This window comes from Ambystoma mexicanum, chromosome 7q (genome assembly GCF_040938575.1).
Source record: "Ambystoma mexicanum isolate Mex_15411 chromosome 7q, UKY_AmexF1_1, whole genome shotgun sequence".
Lineage (NCBI taxonomy): Eukaryota > Metazoa > Chordata > Amphibia > Caudata > Ambystomatidae > Ambystoma > Ambystoma mexicanum.
This window is the reverse complement of record NC_090941.1, coordinates 345,427,252-345,442,930: the sequence shown is the minus strand read 5'-3', so window position 1 is coordinate 345,442,930 and position 15,679 is coordinate 345,427,252. Positions and strand designations below refer to the sequence as shown.

Genomic DNA, 15,679 nt, shown 5'->3' with positions numbered 1-15,679 from the left:
TGGAGCAAACATTTTTTTTCATTCTCCGTGATAAAAGAAAAGATCATCTGCCATGGTTTGCATTTTGTATAAGATGCTGAATAGGAATGGATTCACAGGTATGGATAAATACACAAAATGTTCAGGGACTTGTTCCTGTGCCACATGGCTGCAGAGAGTGCATGTATGTTTCCACATGTATGACATCTGGACGATTTCATTTATAGGTATGTTTTTCTTGTGGCTCCTCATTTGTGTTTATAGTGAATCTGACCATTCCAGCACAGTAGTCCAATTCCTGCCTTATTCCAGAAACACTGTAAGTATTGGCAGGATTGTTGGTTGCATTTCTGTGAAGGACTTACATTTGCCAACATAATTGTTTTGTCTCGTTTAAGTAAATGTTTTCAACAATTGGTGGAAATTGGAATAGAATATTGATTGCTACACTTGCATAGCAATTTACTCCATTTGTATTGGAAAATTTGAATGGACCAGACAGTTCTGTGTCTAAGGGCCTCATTACAAGTACTCCGGTCCGGAATTAACACTGCCGGTAAAACCATACAGGCACCGTTTCCATGTCCGCCCAATCATGACCCGCGGCCCCGGTAATAGCACCACCCTCAACCGCCACCGCGGAAATAGGGGTCCCGTTAAGTCCGTCTGCACGGAAACCCCTCCGTTACCGTCAACAAGAAACACCGTGAGCATCACAACTAGCGCGGACACGGAAATACCGACAAAAAATGGCGTAAATACCGTGATCGCGGTGGCGGGACCGCCGCCACCGCGAACATGGCATTATACACTGCCTGCTGAACTGAATCAGGGCACAGGTGCACCAAATCAGCCCAGCTGGACCTAGCAGGCCACTGGGAGCCTACAAAAGGGCCACACCCAGCCCAACACAACACAGAACCATGCAGGCAGCAGGTCTAGTAGCACTGGGACTGGGCCTACTCAACCAACAGGCAGCACTGCACATGGTGGCAGTAATGGCGCAGAGGAGGAGGCGTAGGCGGAGGAGGTGCAGGCGGCAACCAGCCAACCCTGCAGCTATGGCAAACCCCATTGCCCAGCCAGCCCGACCCCGCCGCCAGCCAGCAATACCACGCATCAGGGCCTCACCCTGGAACCTCACCCCAGGACAGATCCACACACTATACCGGCTGGACCGTGCAACAATCCTGCACATCACCGCCATGATTGAGGACAACATCAGCAGCCAAATTGACACCCCCACCGCCACCCCCCCCCTCTTGAAGGTTGTCTCAGTACTGCATTTCCTTGGCACTGGCACCTATCAACACACGGTTGGTGAGCTGCACGGCATATCACAACCCTGTTTCTCAAAAATACAGGTACTAGATGCCCTGTTGCGCCATGTGTCGGAACACATAGCCCTACCCCGCACCCTCCCCGAGGTCATTGCCACCAAGTTGGCCTTCCATTCCATAGCAGGCATGCCAAATTGCATAGGCGCAGTTGACTGCACCCACGTTAAGCTGACAGTACCACGTGCAATTGAGGCGGTGTTCCGCAATAGGAAACAGTATCACTCGCACGTTTCCCAGGCTCATCACATGACTCAATGGTACTGCGGAATTCCACGTTGCCACGGTACATGGAACGCTATGCCGGACAAAGCACATGGCTATTGGGTGAGTACAGCTGACGATGCTACAACCCTGTCGAAGTGGTGTGTGTGTGTCCAGGCCAATGAGCATTGTGAGTGTGCCGCTGTGACCGCACATGCATCACCCCCCTTCCATCTACCAAATACACAGCGGATGCCAAACATCATGAAGGAAGACATGACAGGGCACCACAATGTGCCCGTGCACACGCTGGCACAGCCAATCCCGTCACTGTCCCATGAACCTTGTGCCACTGCAGACACCCACCCTCAATTGAAACACTGCCTCAAAAGGCACGAGAGGCGTGTAAATGAGACGACGTGTATTTACTACTTCCGTACAGTGGAGTCACTCTGCCATGTGTGGACAGCACTGCACCGTGTCATGCACACAATCAAATGTCACCCGCAGGGCACAGTAAACATGCAAGTTAATGTGTAGGCCCATATCCAGTTAGCGACATACATCGTGATGCCCAAAACATACCTCCATACACTGCATGGTACATATGCATGAATGAATGATGATACAAGAATGCACAGCAGCAGATGAGGACATGATGCCACAAACACTGACATGTTCCCCCATCTACATCCCATGTAGGTGATGCGGGATATGCACTCACGCCATGGATGATGACACCTGTACGGAGACCAAGGAACAGGCATGAAGAGGCATACAATAGGGCACATATCCGCACACATGGAATGATTGAGAGGACATTTGGACTGCTGAAGGCCCGTTTCCGCTGTCTGAGCAGATCTGGCGGATCACTGCTGTACAGCCCAGTGAAGACGGGTAAAATCACACTTGTATGTGCCATGCTGCACAATATATACCTGCGCAGGAACATCCCAATGCCACCAGACGCAGATGAGGAAGATGGGGATGGGGATGGGGATGGAGATGGAGATGGGGATGGAGATGGGGATGGGGATGGAGATGGGATGGCACCGTTTCCCCCTGGGGGTCCACATGATGGCCAGAGAGCACGGGATGCCCTGATTCGCATTTACTTTTGAGTCACAGCACATTCACAGAAATGCACGAACATGGTGACGACAATGAATTAATAGTTGCACTGCAAAATAAATTATCAATGTTCACACATGTATGTCTTGATTCGAAATGGTGATGTATTGATGTAATAACAACAGGGAAGGAGGTGCATTGGTTAGGAAAGCTGTACACCCGGGGCCACCCACCACCCAAACGTGCCCACCCCCACCCAGGCCCCATTGTTCAAACCCCAAAACTACCTACCCCACCACCCAAACGTGCCCACCCCCACCCAGGCCCCATTGTTCAAACCCCCAAAACTACCTACCCCACCACCCAAACGTGCCCACCCCTCTCACACCCTTGTAGTCCACATGTGTCCTGCACTGCCCCACACACATGCCATCACTTCCGTGTGCGCTTCTGTGCCTGTGCAACCTTGCCCGAGGGACCCGTTAGCCTACTCGAGCGCCTCCTTGGACTGGCAGTAGTGGAGCTGGATGGGGTGGTAGTGTTTGATTGTGCAGAATCTGGGATTGAGGGCATCCGTGCCAGATTTGCCTGTTGGCCAACCAACATGGACTCTACAAGCCTGGAGGTGTGGTCGTTGCCCTCCCGCACATGGCGTGCAAGGGTTACTATAGTGCTCGCAAAGCGTCCGATGGACCTCGACAGGCGACACACTGAGGCACTGTAGCTCTCCCTCTGCAGCCTGGATTCCTCTAGCAGCCTCTCCACCAGCTGGGTGAGGGTAGCCTGCTGGTCCTCCATCCGCTGCATGCAGGCATTCAGTTCGGCCATGGATGGGGTGGGCAACCTCATGGGACTCCCCAGTGATGTGGGGCTGAACTCCAGCTCATGGAAGGAGCCCAGGTCTTCCAATGTGGGCATCTCGCCCTGTGGCCCCATTTCCGAGTGCTCTTGCGGGGCACTGTTATCACTGCAGGCCGCCCCCTCTGCAGTGCTGCTGCCTTCGGTGTTGTGTTGGGTGGCCATGATAGGTTCCCGTGGCACCTGTCTAGACTCAGGCAGTGTGGAGACGGTGGGGATGTCGGTGGTGGTGGTGGGCGGCACATCTGTAGTGGCTGGTAATGTGGCCAGAGGTGAAGAACTGCCGGCAGCATCCTCCTGTGTGGTGGCGGTGGCTTGTGTACTTGCCGGTGCAGATTGGCTGGCCTGTTGTGCAGTATCACTGTCACTTGAAACGGCTGTGGGGACACAAAGAGCATGCAATTAGTGTTGTTGTGGTGGCAGATGGGTGCATCACATGCGTCATTAAGATTGTACATTGAATAGTGTTAGTCACATGCATCTGATTGCTGGTGTATGCATTCTGTGATATTGGTTGCCATACGGATCTTGATGGGTCCTTTGGCCCACACATGCACTGCCTGGGGTGGGGGTTGTTAATGGGTCCTTTGGCCCACACATGCACTGCCGGGGGGGGTTGTTAATGGGTCCTTTGGCCCACACATGCACTGCCTGGGGGGGGGGGTTGTTAATGGGTCCTTTGGCCCAGTACTCACAACTGCATATTTACATGTGGCATTCATGTTTGGGCACTTACCGGCATCTGCAGGTGGGCTTACTCCTGCCTGAGCCTCCCCGATCCCATGGATTCCCTCTAGGTGGAGGACGCTGCTTCAACGCTCCTCCCATGCTTGCAGCCTCAGTGGGGAAGGGGGTCCTCCGCCTGTCCCACTGCTGCGTTGGCAGTGCGTGGAAATGAGGTTGCGTACCCTCAGCCTCAGGTCGTCCCACCGCTTGTGGCAGTCCTTCACGCTCCTCACTGTCACGCCCACAGCGGTGCACTTGCGTGCAGCTTCGGCCCACACCTCCTTCCTCCGCTGCTGTGTGGCACGCCGTTGGTCGGCGCTGAACAGCATCTCTGCATTGTCCACAATGTGCTCCACCAAGACGGTTAGCTCCGCCTCGCTGAAGCGCTGTTTGCGCTGCCTCGGAGCAGGAATCCTGGCAGACATGCTGGTGGTCCCTTTTGGCTTCTCAGAGTTAGGATTGTGCTTGTGCAGGCTCTGGATGGCAATGGATTGTGCTTTTATATGATGGCCGCCTCTCTGTTTCCTGTTTTGGCGATCATGGTATTTCCGTTTCCGTGTCCGTGGCGGCGGAGGCGGACACGGGTTTTGCGCCACTTGTGGCTGCGTTATTTCCATTTCCGTGGGGTTTTTCGTGACGGCAGTAACAACGTTTCCGAGTCCGTGTGGTGCGCGCGACCGACAGTGTGTAATCGGACGATTTTTCCGCAACCTTGCAGACACGGAAACGTTTTTACCGCCGTCACGGATTTTGCACGGTCTCGGACTGGCAGGTTGTAATGAGGCCCTAAGTCATTTGATGGAAGTGTACATTGTTTTTTTGAATAGGTAGTTGCTTTTGTTTGTGCAGTAGATCCTTCTTTGGTTGTGGTCATTAATGAAGTATTAGCTTCTTTTAATTTCTTTTGAGGTATTGTTGTGAGATCCTGTATAATTTGAGTCTGAACTAGTTTTATTTTAAAAACTTTTGCTTTTCAGGAACATTGTAGGTTTTGAGATAGGGTGTGCAGAATGCACGTAGTGTATTGAATTCTGGAATGCAAGGAATATCAGTGTTTACTTTACTTGAATCAAAATTTACTAGAAATAGTCCTTCAAGTGTACGCAGGCATGACAGTGCAACATAGCTCATGCCCTCTTTAGATACTGTGCTGCCAATATCCATCAATGTTGATCTTGTGATTTATGAATGGTGGCTGCGTATGCTAGAGATAGAGAAAATTGTTCTCTGCGTATATACATGTCTTTGAAAAGAAGGAATCTGGCTATTGAGCGTCCTATCCTTTTAACTTCTGACAGTTTGTCAAAGTGAATATTGACAAACTGAATGTTGTTGTCATGTGGGTATGTTTGAAAGCCAACAACTGTACCAAGTGCTCCATTAAATAGTCCTTGCTCCACGTCAAGGTTACGTTTGAGCATTACTCTACAGTTTAAAGACAATTTTAATATTTTCTCTAAACTAACTCTGTTAGAGATATAGTTTTCTAAGGTATTTAGTCATGCCGTGGCTTGTTCACACATGGGTAGTGTCATACTGTGCACGTCGCGTTTGTCTGTGGAGTAAATGTGAACTATTGGTTGCATTTCTTTCAACATTGTTTCATTGAATTGTGCACAGCTTGCAAGTTGGCATCAAGGACATATAGTTTACATTTGTGTGTGGTAATTGTTCCATGCCATCAGTAGCACATGAGTTATGTCCGTAGAGTGCATGGATGTTCCTGGTATTTAATATAGATTGTGCTTGTTTAGATAGTACACCAAATCTAATACTTTTTAAAATGTTGGCATAAGTGAGGTCTGCAGACTGACGCATGTTTTCTGTTAATTCTTTGTATTGGAAATGTTGCCCAAGATTGACATTTCCTATGCTGGCAAGAGTTTTATGGCATAGTTTGTGCCCTAAGGTTTTAAAAATATGTTCACCTTTAACTTGTGTTAATTGAAGAAGATCTCCAAAAACAATAATGTGTTTTCCTCCAAAGAGTTCTTCATAGTCTGTTTTGAGGACCTCTTTTAATCTGAGGTGAATCAAAGCCAACATTAGGTTGTAGACCATGCTCACCTCATGATTAGGAACATTTTCATTTGTTTCAAAAATCTGAGTATTTCCATTGCAGCTTCAGGTGAAAGTTTGTAGTTGTCTAATTTGTTTTGGTGTTATACTGGAAGGAGTAGCAATCAGTGTAAAGTGACACCACCTATGTTGTAGGCAGCTAAACCTGTGGGGGCAGTTACAACAGCTGACAGTTTGTTTTTTGTCAATTGTTCGAGGAACTTGCTGATGATTTTTATTGAAAATGTTTTCCCCAAACCAGCTTAACCACTCACATATAGCAGTATAGGTTTGTACTCTTGACAGATACAAGTTTTAGTTTTGTGCTGCATACCATGTTCAATTTGTTTAATTATTTATAGGAAAATGCTATGCTGTTCATTGCTTAATTGTGATTTGAGTATAGCAAAGTCTTCTGTAGACTCTTCATACTGACAAATGGTGTTTTCTACTTCAGTCATGGCATTTGCTATGAGTGGCTGTCCAAGTGGTTCTTGGCTTCTTGTTAGAGAAGGTTGACTGCTGTCATGAGTTGGTATATTTAGTTGTGCCTGGAGTTCTTCTTCTTGTTGCTGTTCATTGTCTAACATGGTTTTGTACTGGGTAAAATGTGTATCTCTTATAGTGCTTTCATATGCTTTGAAAGCATCTTCATATGAGACATGGGTATCTAATGAATCGTCTCCTTTTTCCATGGTTTAAAAAGTTGTTTTAGGGCCATGTAATACTATTCTTTAGGTTGAGGAGTTTTTAATGACAATTGTGTATGATTAATTAGGCTGTGCTTGGTAAGTATCACTAGGCTGCCTTCACAGTTTTCGACTCTGTTTCTACCTTTCTTCTCATCTGGTTTAATATTATTTTTGTATGTGAAGTTTTGGAATACGTGGCACAGACGCATGGTTTCCAAAGCCGTACTATTAGACCAGAAAAGTAACCCTATAGTCAAATGATACGTATATTATGTTGGCCAGAAGCCAACTGCATCATGTGACAAACATCTCAATCCTAGAATCGTCAATGTAACCAAAGGGCGTCCATTTTATGAAATGTTGGCCATTTGCTTTTTGTTTTCTGTCAAAACGCTTTGCAAATGTATTCTATGCTTTAAGACTCGCACACCGTGTGAGGCCACGGCTTGAATGCTGAAATACTAACACAGACAGGAATGTCAAACTGTGCAGAAATACATTGTTTTTCTCTTTCACTAAGTCCTTGAATTCTAGCAGAAGCCACATCTAATCAGTAGACCAGGTGCCGGGCTGACTTGCAAGCGCTTTTGTAAAAGGCAGTTAAACATGAATTATATTCTCCTAGCAGTGCTCCTTCGCAGAGAGTGGTCATTTTCTGCTTCAGAACTATCTGACCCTTAGCTCATGAGCCGAAACACCATGATAACGTAGAAAGGAAAGTTTCCCTGCTAAGAACACAATATCCTTGACGATCCAGAACTCCATGTTCCTCATAACAGAAAGCTGTCTCTGCTGCCTTTGCTAAAATAACTATGTGTAGGCTGCATGAAGACCTGTCATAACGTGTCATAATTCTCATAATTGCCAATCACTGAACTCTAGCCTGTATGACATGTATGAGGGCGGGTCGAATTTCTTTAGCAAAGGATATGTCTAATGTATATATATTGCTGCTTGAGCACTGTTCACTCTCTCTCGCATCTCACAGTGTTTGGGAACACACCACGTGAGGTGGTGAGACCCAGTCGGCCGACTGAGAATACGTTGAAATAAACCAAACTTGTTTGGAAAACGAACCTCACGTCTGACGTGTCACTTAAGTACATGGTTATTGTGCCTTAGTTTCTATATGTGGTCTTTATGGCCTAGCAGTACTCCTGTTTGGATAGTATGTGTCTAGTAAGTTTTTTTTTTCTTTCAAAATGTCTTGGCTGTTTGGATAATTTTTGGCTATTGTTTCTATGTCTTCATATGATTTGGGAACTCTTTTTCTGGATTTAGCAGGACCAAGGCTTAGCCATACTATGTTTTCAGATTTCAAATGCAAGGCAGTACCGGTTAAACGGTCTGCGACTTCGTAGCTGCCACATTCTGTATGGAAGAGCATTTTTATGGCAAAGCTGTACAATTTCTGTGACAGTGTTTTGTCAGATGATATGTGTTCCCAGAGGTCTTTGAGCTCTGTTTTTTATGCTTTGGTTAAGTAGGCAGTGTCATATCGTGCAACTGCAGTGGAATTGTCTGCAATGTATTGCACATCTATATTTGCATTCCATAGGAGGGCAATGATTGCAGTTTAATCATTGATGTACTTTGATCCTTCTGTTGTTTTTATGCAGTATGTGTTCTTAGGTGATTTACCTTTGACACTGTAGGCCTCATTACGACTTTGGAGGTAGCCATGGCGCTATTAGCACCATGGCTGCCTCCAAAATCGTGTCCGGGTCCGGGTTCCCTGAAAGGGGAATTACCGGGCCATTCTGTCAGGGTCCGGAACATACAGCGCCTACAGCGGCAGTGCCGGTATAATATCAGAACTTGGCATCTACCTTGGCACCTGAGCCAACAGCGCCTATGCCGGCAAAGAACTACCAGATCCAGCCGGCCTTGCAGTGCATTGATACATGCAGCCCCGCCTACGAGCATCCCAAGCCTCAATATGGAAAGGCTTCCTACTTAGGCCACGCCCCCCTTACTTTGCTGCTCCTAAACTGTCTTTCGCGGTAGTAGCGTTTGTTTTCCCGCTCTGTTTTTCCTACCTGATCGGATTCCCTGGCGTTACTGACCTACGCTCTTTCTTGTTGACCCTGATTACTGGATTACGTCTTGGTAACTCAACTCCCTGCCTACTTGGTATTTGACTCCGGACTGCTACTGTTGTGCAATTTTGCGTGCCTTTTGCTTATGTCTGGTTGCCTAGTCCCGCTCCTCGCACAGCATTTAATAACTTTGTTCTCCACGTTTGCCCTGTAACCTTTCAGTTCCCCAACATCTTCTGAACTCTGGAATTCCCAATATTAATTTTGAACACCTGGCAACATTTCCTTTTTGTACTGCTGTTTCTGTGGTTACCCCTCCATGGATATTTTGCTTGTGCTTCATTGCCCATCTGGAATAAAGGACGCTCTGCTGACTCTTTGTGTTCCACGGAAAGGTAAGGACGCTTTGCTGAATTGACAACGCATCATCAGGAAACAAGGACGCTTTGCTGCTTCTTCAGTGCCTTTTAAGGAATTCCCTTAGCCGTGCCCGCGTACTGTTTGGGTCAGGGTCTTCCCTATAAGTGCACCCGGGATCAAGACTCTTTTCTGACTCTTTTTGAAATTACCTCCAAACCTACCTTGCATTATCCAGAACTCCAGCGACTCTTCCAGAACCCACGTATCCCTTCCTGGGAATTCAACTTGTGTTCTAACACAAATAGGTATCTTACCTTTCTCAAGACATCCACAGGTAAGACGGGGAAGTGCGGGGTGGGAGTTATGTATTCCTGCTAACAACAGTGTGTAACAGTTGCCTTGTTTTTTCTCCCTTATAGCTCTGCTGTCTTCTCTCGCCTTTTTGCCTGAGCCCTCAACCTGACAGGTTTTAATACCCAGCAGGCGGTGCTCTCAGGAAGAAAGTCTATATTCTTCAGTGGCATATACCGGGAGAGTTCTCCTAGACCATGAGCGGTGCTCCGTGGAGCGTGACACATTCTGAGTATTGAGAGCCCGGTAATTCCGCCTTCAGGGAACCCGGGCCCAGTCCTTCCCCATTCCCATTTGAGCCCCATAGGGCTCAATGGGAATGGGGAAGGAGCTAACAACAGGCCCACTCATAATGGGCCCTTTGTTAGCTCCCTGGTTCCCTCAAGGCTGCGCTATGGACGTCTGGATAAACCAGACGTCCACAGCGGGTGCCGCGAGGGAACCTCGTAGTAGTGCGGAGTGGGTTTAACGGTGCCGGCATCATTACCGGCGCCGTTAAACCCATTCCGCACATCTTGTAATGAGGCCCTATGTCTAACTGAAGACATGAAGTTGTTCACTTGTCCTGTGGTTGAAACTGGTCTAGGGAAACCAAAGCAGCATTTGGTGTAGTATTTCCCTTTTGTTTTTATATTTGAACCGACAATACTTGTCACACTTGTGTCTTTGAAATTGTAAAATGTGTGCATGTAGGTCACTATGTGTAGTTTTTGAAGGGATTTCACAAGTGACATATTTCTGAATAAACTGCAAAACAGTGGCAGCACTGACCTTACCAAAGTTAGGAGCATCTTTAATCCACAAAAGCATTTGGATGTGTGGTGCTCCGCTGGCTTGGTATTCTTTTCTCCAAAAGAAGTGCTTCTCCGGGGGGAGGAACTGTTTTATTACAAATGAAGTGTAGCATGGCTATAAAGCGATGATGGAAATATCTTGATACATTTACAGGATACAGACAGCAGAGCTTTCCTGGTGTTTTTATGTCTATATTTGTTTTGTTTTTGTTTGCTATGCATGGGAAATCATGCAAATCTTCCCATGCAAACTCTGCCCAACTTAATGACACAAACCATGTGGGTGGGCTCAGGTTTCTTATCATACAGCATACTTCTACATGTCGTCGGAACCAGTATTCTTTTGTACCATGCAGGTTTGCTAAAAGTTTTGTAATGCTTGACTGTAAAATTTCATCTTTTTCTTGCATTTTTTGTAGTAATTGCATATTTTGAAAATTGCTACCTGTCTTTAATGCCTGTGCAACTCCGTAGCATAGAGTTGCTAGTTCATTTTCAAAGAGAAGGGGGAATATGTATTACACATTTTGTCTGAATCTGGGGTCTTCAGAATACATTCATAAAGAGCTGTATTCTGATGCTGTTACTTGTGTGGGTCTTTCATCGTTTCATCCTCCTTTTCCAGTAGCAAAGAGTAGAAGAAAGGCTTGTGCGTCTACACTTTTTTTCCCATATGCTGATTGGAGATCCTTTGGCTTGCCGCATTTGGTAAGGTTCCAGTGCATCATCCATGGTGTCTTTAGAGTGCAATGGGTGAAATGTATAATGGTCTAAAATATTGGATTCTCTAGTAGGATCTAGAAGTTGAAATTGGCCAGTTCCTGACAAGTCTTGAATTATTTCAGTGGTTTCCCTCAGGTTTTCTTCAATGTTTATTTCTTTGTAGTATTCAATATTGTCTGAAATTGCAGGTCTTCTCTAACTTTATGTAAGTCTGCTAGTTGGTGTCTATTTTTCTTTGTCTTTTGTAGGTATGCCATTTAATAGGAAAGATTGATCTATTGGACATTGTACTGCCAGAGTGTGTACATTTTCTTTGAGATCTAATGGCAAATAAACTACTTTGCCATGAATGCCTTTCAGTAATTCAGGTGAAGGTAGTTTTGCTGTTTTTGGTTGAAGGCGTATTATTGCTTGAAATGGGTGCACTGTTTGAATTATAATGCTCTCATACAAGTTAAGTTGTTAATGTAAGGGTTGCTTTGGAACAGGTTATGTGAAGATTTTAGTTGTGAAATAAGAAGAACCCCCCCCCCAAAAAAATACAAAATAACAGGTGTCTGTCAGGCATCTGCAAAAAAAACAAAAAAAAGTCTCTTTTCAGAGCCCACCTCAAAGAGGAAATGGGGCACACTATTTAAATGTACTTTCACCACGCCCAGATCTTCTACATGTCAGTGGACATGGCGGCAGTCTGCGGACAGCGCGTATTACATTCGGGCAATCTGGGGTGGAAAGGCATGCAAATGAAAATGAGCAGAGCTAGGGATTGGTCAGTAAAGTTTAGTGGGTGTGTTGTGTAAGGAGAGATTTAGTAACAACGTTTTTTTCCTGAGAGAAGAACAGATAGCTATGGCTGTGTGTTTTCGAAAAAACAGATTATCTGCATTTTGGGAGACTCATGGATACATTCGTTGGAGGTGCATGCAGTTTGTTGTGGTGTATCTGCAGATCTTGGATTCCCTCATGTGGAAGTGTACTGGTATGGAGTGCGTGGAATGAAGTGGCTGGACTTTGTAACGCGCTGTGCTACTTTACAGACAGAGCATCATCCTGATATAATTATAATTCATTGTGGAGGGAACAGTTTAGGACATGTGTCTGGAATTTCTTTGCAATTTGCAATGAACGAAGGACTTGAGAAGGCCATGGACATGTTTCCAAATTCCCAAGTAATTTTTTCTTGTATTGCGCAATGACAAATGTGGCTGCGTTCTTCTTCATTTGGTCCACAAATGGAGAAAGCGAGGCGCAATGTCAATAGGGCTGTTTGTGCCTTTCTAAGAGATGTTGGCATGTTGTCTTTTCACAATGAAAATATTATGTTTCATAGCACATTCATTTTTCGCAGAGATGGAGTCCATCTCACATATGCTGGCAATCAGGTTTTTCTTAGAACTGTACAAAATGAATTGCGCCCTTTTTTGGAATTATAGTCATCTATTTTTCATTAGATGGTGATGATTTCAAGTTTTTCAAACACACAAAACACCACCAAAAGGCTCTTTTCAGAGCCACCACTTACTCCCAGAGAAAATTGAATTGGATTTGCTAGGGCAGCACCCCAAAATATCTGTCCTAAGACTGTCCGCAGACTTTTAAAAAATGTGCAAGGACCTGCACTGTTTATTTGATAGTTCTATTTTTAAAATTAGAAAGGCGGCTCTGAAAAGAGCCTTTTTTTGGTTGGGATTTTTGTTGTTTTAGATTTTTTTGGCTTTTTTACACACAACACACTAGGAGAGGAGGGGAAAGGAGGGTAATGAAGGGACATCAACCACGGGGATAAGAAAGTGCAGGTGGAGAGAGGAAGATGTAGGATGGGGCTTATTTAGGTAGGTAGCAGGTCTTCTCGTCGTCTGTGACCGTAGTCTCGAAAGCACTTCGAAGACTCTCCCTCCTGCAGAGTACTGCGTCGCAGTACATACACAATATTGTGACCCTCGGAAGGTAAGGTCAACAGCATCGCGAATGGCCTGTGAAGCAGCTGGAATGATGCACTCTCCCACAGGAGTGTCTCTTGTGGTGAGAGGAGCGGAAACAGAGGATGCTGTGGAGGAACTCAACCTACTACGTTCATCACAACATACAACTTTGGGAATGTCTGCACCGTGGAACGACGTTAGGTGTCGCTTCATGGATGTCATACCAAAGCTGTATGCACCACGTCTCCCACGACTCAGCACTAATTTGCACTGGTTACAGGTGACCTTGTCCGCACATGCTTTTGGCACGTTACCATAAATGGTAAACAACAGCCACACCCAAGACTCCCGGCGAGTGCTGGTAGTAGGGCGTTCCTCCATCTCATTCTCTTCATTCTCTTCATCCTCGTTCTCTACATCCTCATGCGTGTTCCCCTCTGCAGGCCCTTGTGGAGGTGGTGGTGGTGGAGGGTTTGGGAGTGGTGCTGAGGCTGATGTAGCAATAGCAGCCATGGATGCCATTAGGGTTGATGAGATAATTTCAGCTAGAGCACTAAAGGCAGCAAAAGTCAATCTGCAATAGCCAGAAGTACAATGAAGATCAGCTCTGGGGTTTGGCTTTTTATAGGGGTGGAGGGGTGCACCTCGAGAACATATCGAACACTCAAACATGTGAAATGGTGATTTTTTACTGTAAAATAATTTGGATTGTCTGAATAAGTTCTTTTAAAATGTTACACACGCTCAGCGTGGGTGCGGTCACATGATGACGTCAGCAACACATCCGCGAAGGGAACAGGTGTCCGCAGGACAGCAAATGCGCAGGAGCGGTCATGCGCATGCGTGCAAGTGTTCTACGGAAAGTATTCGGGTCCTGAAATTCATTAAAAGTGCAAGACAAGTGAGACGGACAGTTACGGACAGGCACGATGTTCGCAGGATTTATGGGTATGGTGCGCATGTGCGTAGATGTTCTGCAGACTGCACGGCCAGGTATAGTGTCCTAAGGACACCTCCATCTTGTTTGACTACGGACATCCCAGACACCGCGCCTGTTCTACGGACAGTCCCATCTTGGTTGCGAACGGTACAGGTATAGTGTCCTTAGGACACATCCATTTTGTTGATTTACTGACACCCTGGACAGTTGTTGTGTTCTAAGAACAGCTCCATCTTGGTTGTGAATGGTACCGAGAGGTGTCGTGTCCTTAGGACATCCACATTTTGTTAATTACGGACAGGCTGGACAGGTGCGCTGTCCGTCAGCATTTTAACTGCTTTTTTAAGAAAAAATACGATACAAAGAATTTAATTCCAAGAAACATAACATTTTTTAATTTAAAAACATATACACAAATTATGAAAGAGAAGCAGAAACTGATACAAAAACAGGGAAATTAGGGGTTTGGAGAGGATGGATGGGAGGGGATGAAGGGATGGAAATCTCATCAAAAGGTTTATTTTGTTGTTCACGGTTTGGGGATAGTTTACTGGCACATGGAGAGGGAGCACAGGTACAGGTGGGGTGATGGTACTGAACTGTTTCTTTGATGTGGTCCTCTACTAACTGTTTCAAACTATTGACATTTTCATTCAGCATGTCTACTTTATGTTCAATGTGTTTGAGAGTCTTTTCGATTGTGTCTTTTGGAGTCACATTTTCAATCTTTGTATGGTCTGTGAAAAATAAACATATATATGGTAAGTACACATTAGGTAAAGAGTATCAGTTTCCTTGTATAGACATGTGTCTACCATTATTATCATGTCTTCAGATATTTCCTCATGTGGAAAATGTTCTTCCAGCCACTCCAAAGTACTGCACATTTCTGTGTGAAAAACAAAAATATATTAATTATACTGTACCTCACCCAAAAAGTAGAGTAATATATACAAAAAATGAAGTTTACTTACTAGTTTCTGGTAAGTCGTATTTGCTATGTTGTGTAGGTCTACTGTTGCTTCTAGCTCTGCAGATTCTGTGAGGTAATTATGTTGGAGGTATATCTTTTTGTTACTGTATAATCCATTTTATTACATATCGTATTTCAATGGCTGCCTGATGTGTTAAATATGTAGGTTCCACTGCTTATTTACTAATATATATAATGTGTATGTGTGCTGCCTGTTCAACTTGCGTACTGTTTATATGGTATGATAGAACAATTTCAGATACCCTCTGCAAGTTTGGGTAGTGTTGATGTCGTCCGTGACTGTCTGCGGACATCAAAATCATTAGCGGGGTGTTCGGTATGTTCTAAGTTAATTGTATATAAAGTAAGGGAACCCTAGTACATATCTATTACATTTACACTATGAAAATGTATATTCAGTAACAAAAACTTTGTTAAAAGGATGTTATGGTTAAGTTGCGCTACTAAAAAGCTATCAAATTCAGTAAAAAAATGTGTTAAAGGGATGTTATGGTTAAGTTGCGCAACTAAAAACCTATGAAATTCAGTAAAAAAAACGGTGTTAAAGGGACGTTATGGTTCCAAGTAAAACCGAAAAACCCTTGAAATTTGCCAGTTATGGTAAGCTAAGCAACCGTAACTCGCGCCACCA

The 15,679-nt window shown here is 45.2% G+C and overlaps 1 protein-coding gene across 1 annotated transcript in view; it reads right to left on the bottom strand.

Moving 5' to 3' along the window:
• KLHL1 (kelch like family member 1) overlaps positions 1 to 15,679 on the bottom strand; it is a 1,778,891-nt gene that overhangs the window by 1,065,732 nt on the left and 697,480 nt on the right. The gene's annotated exons all lie outside the window — the stretch shown is intronic.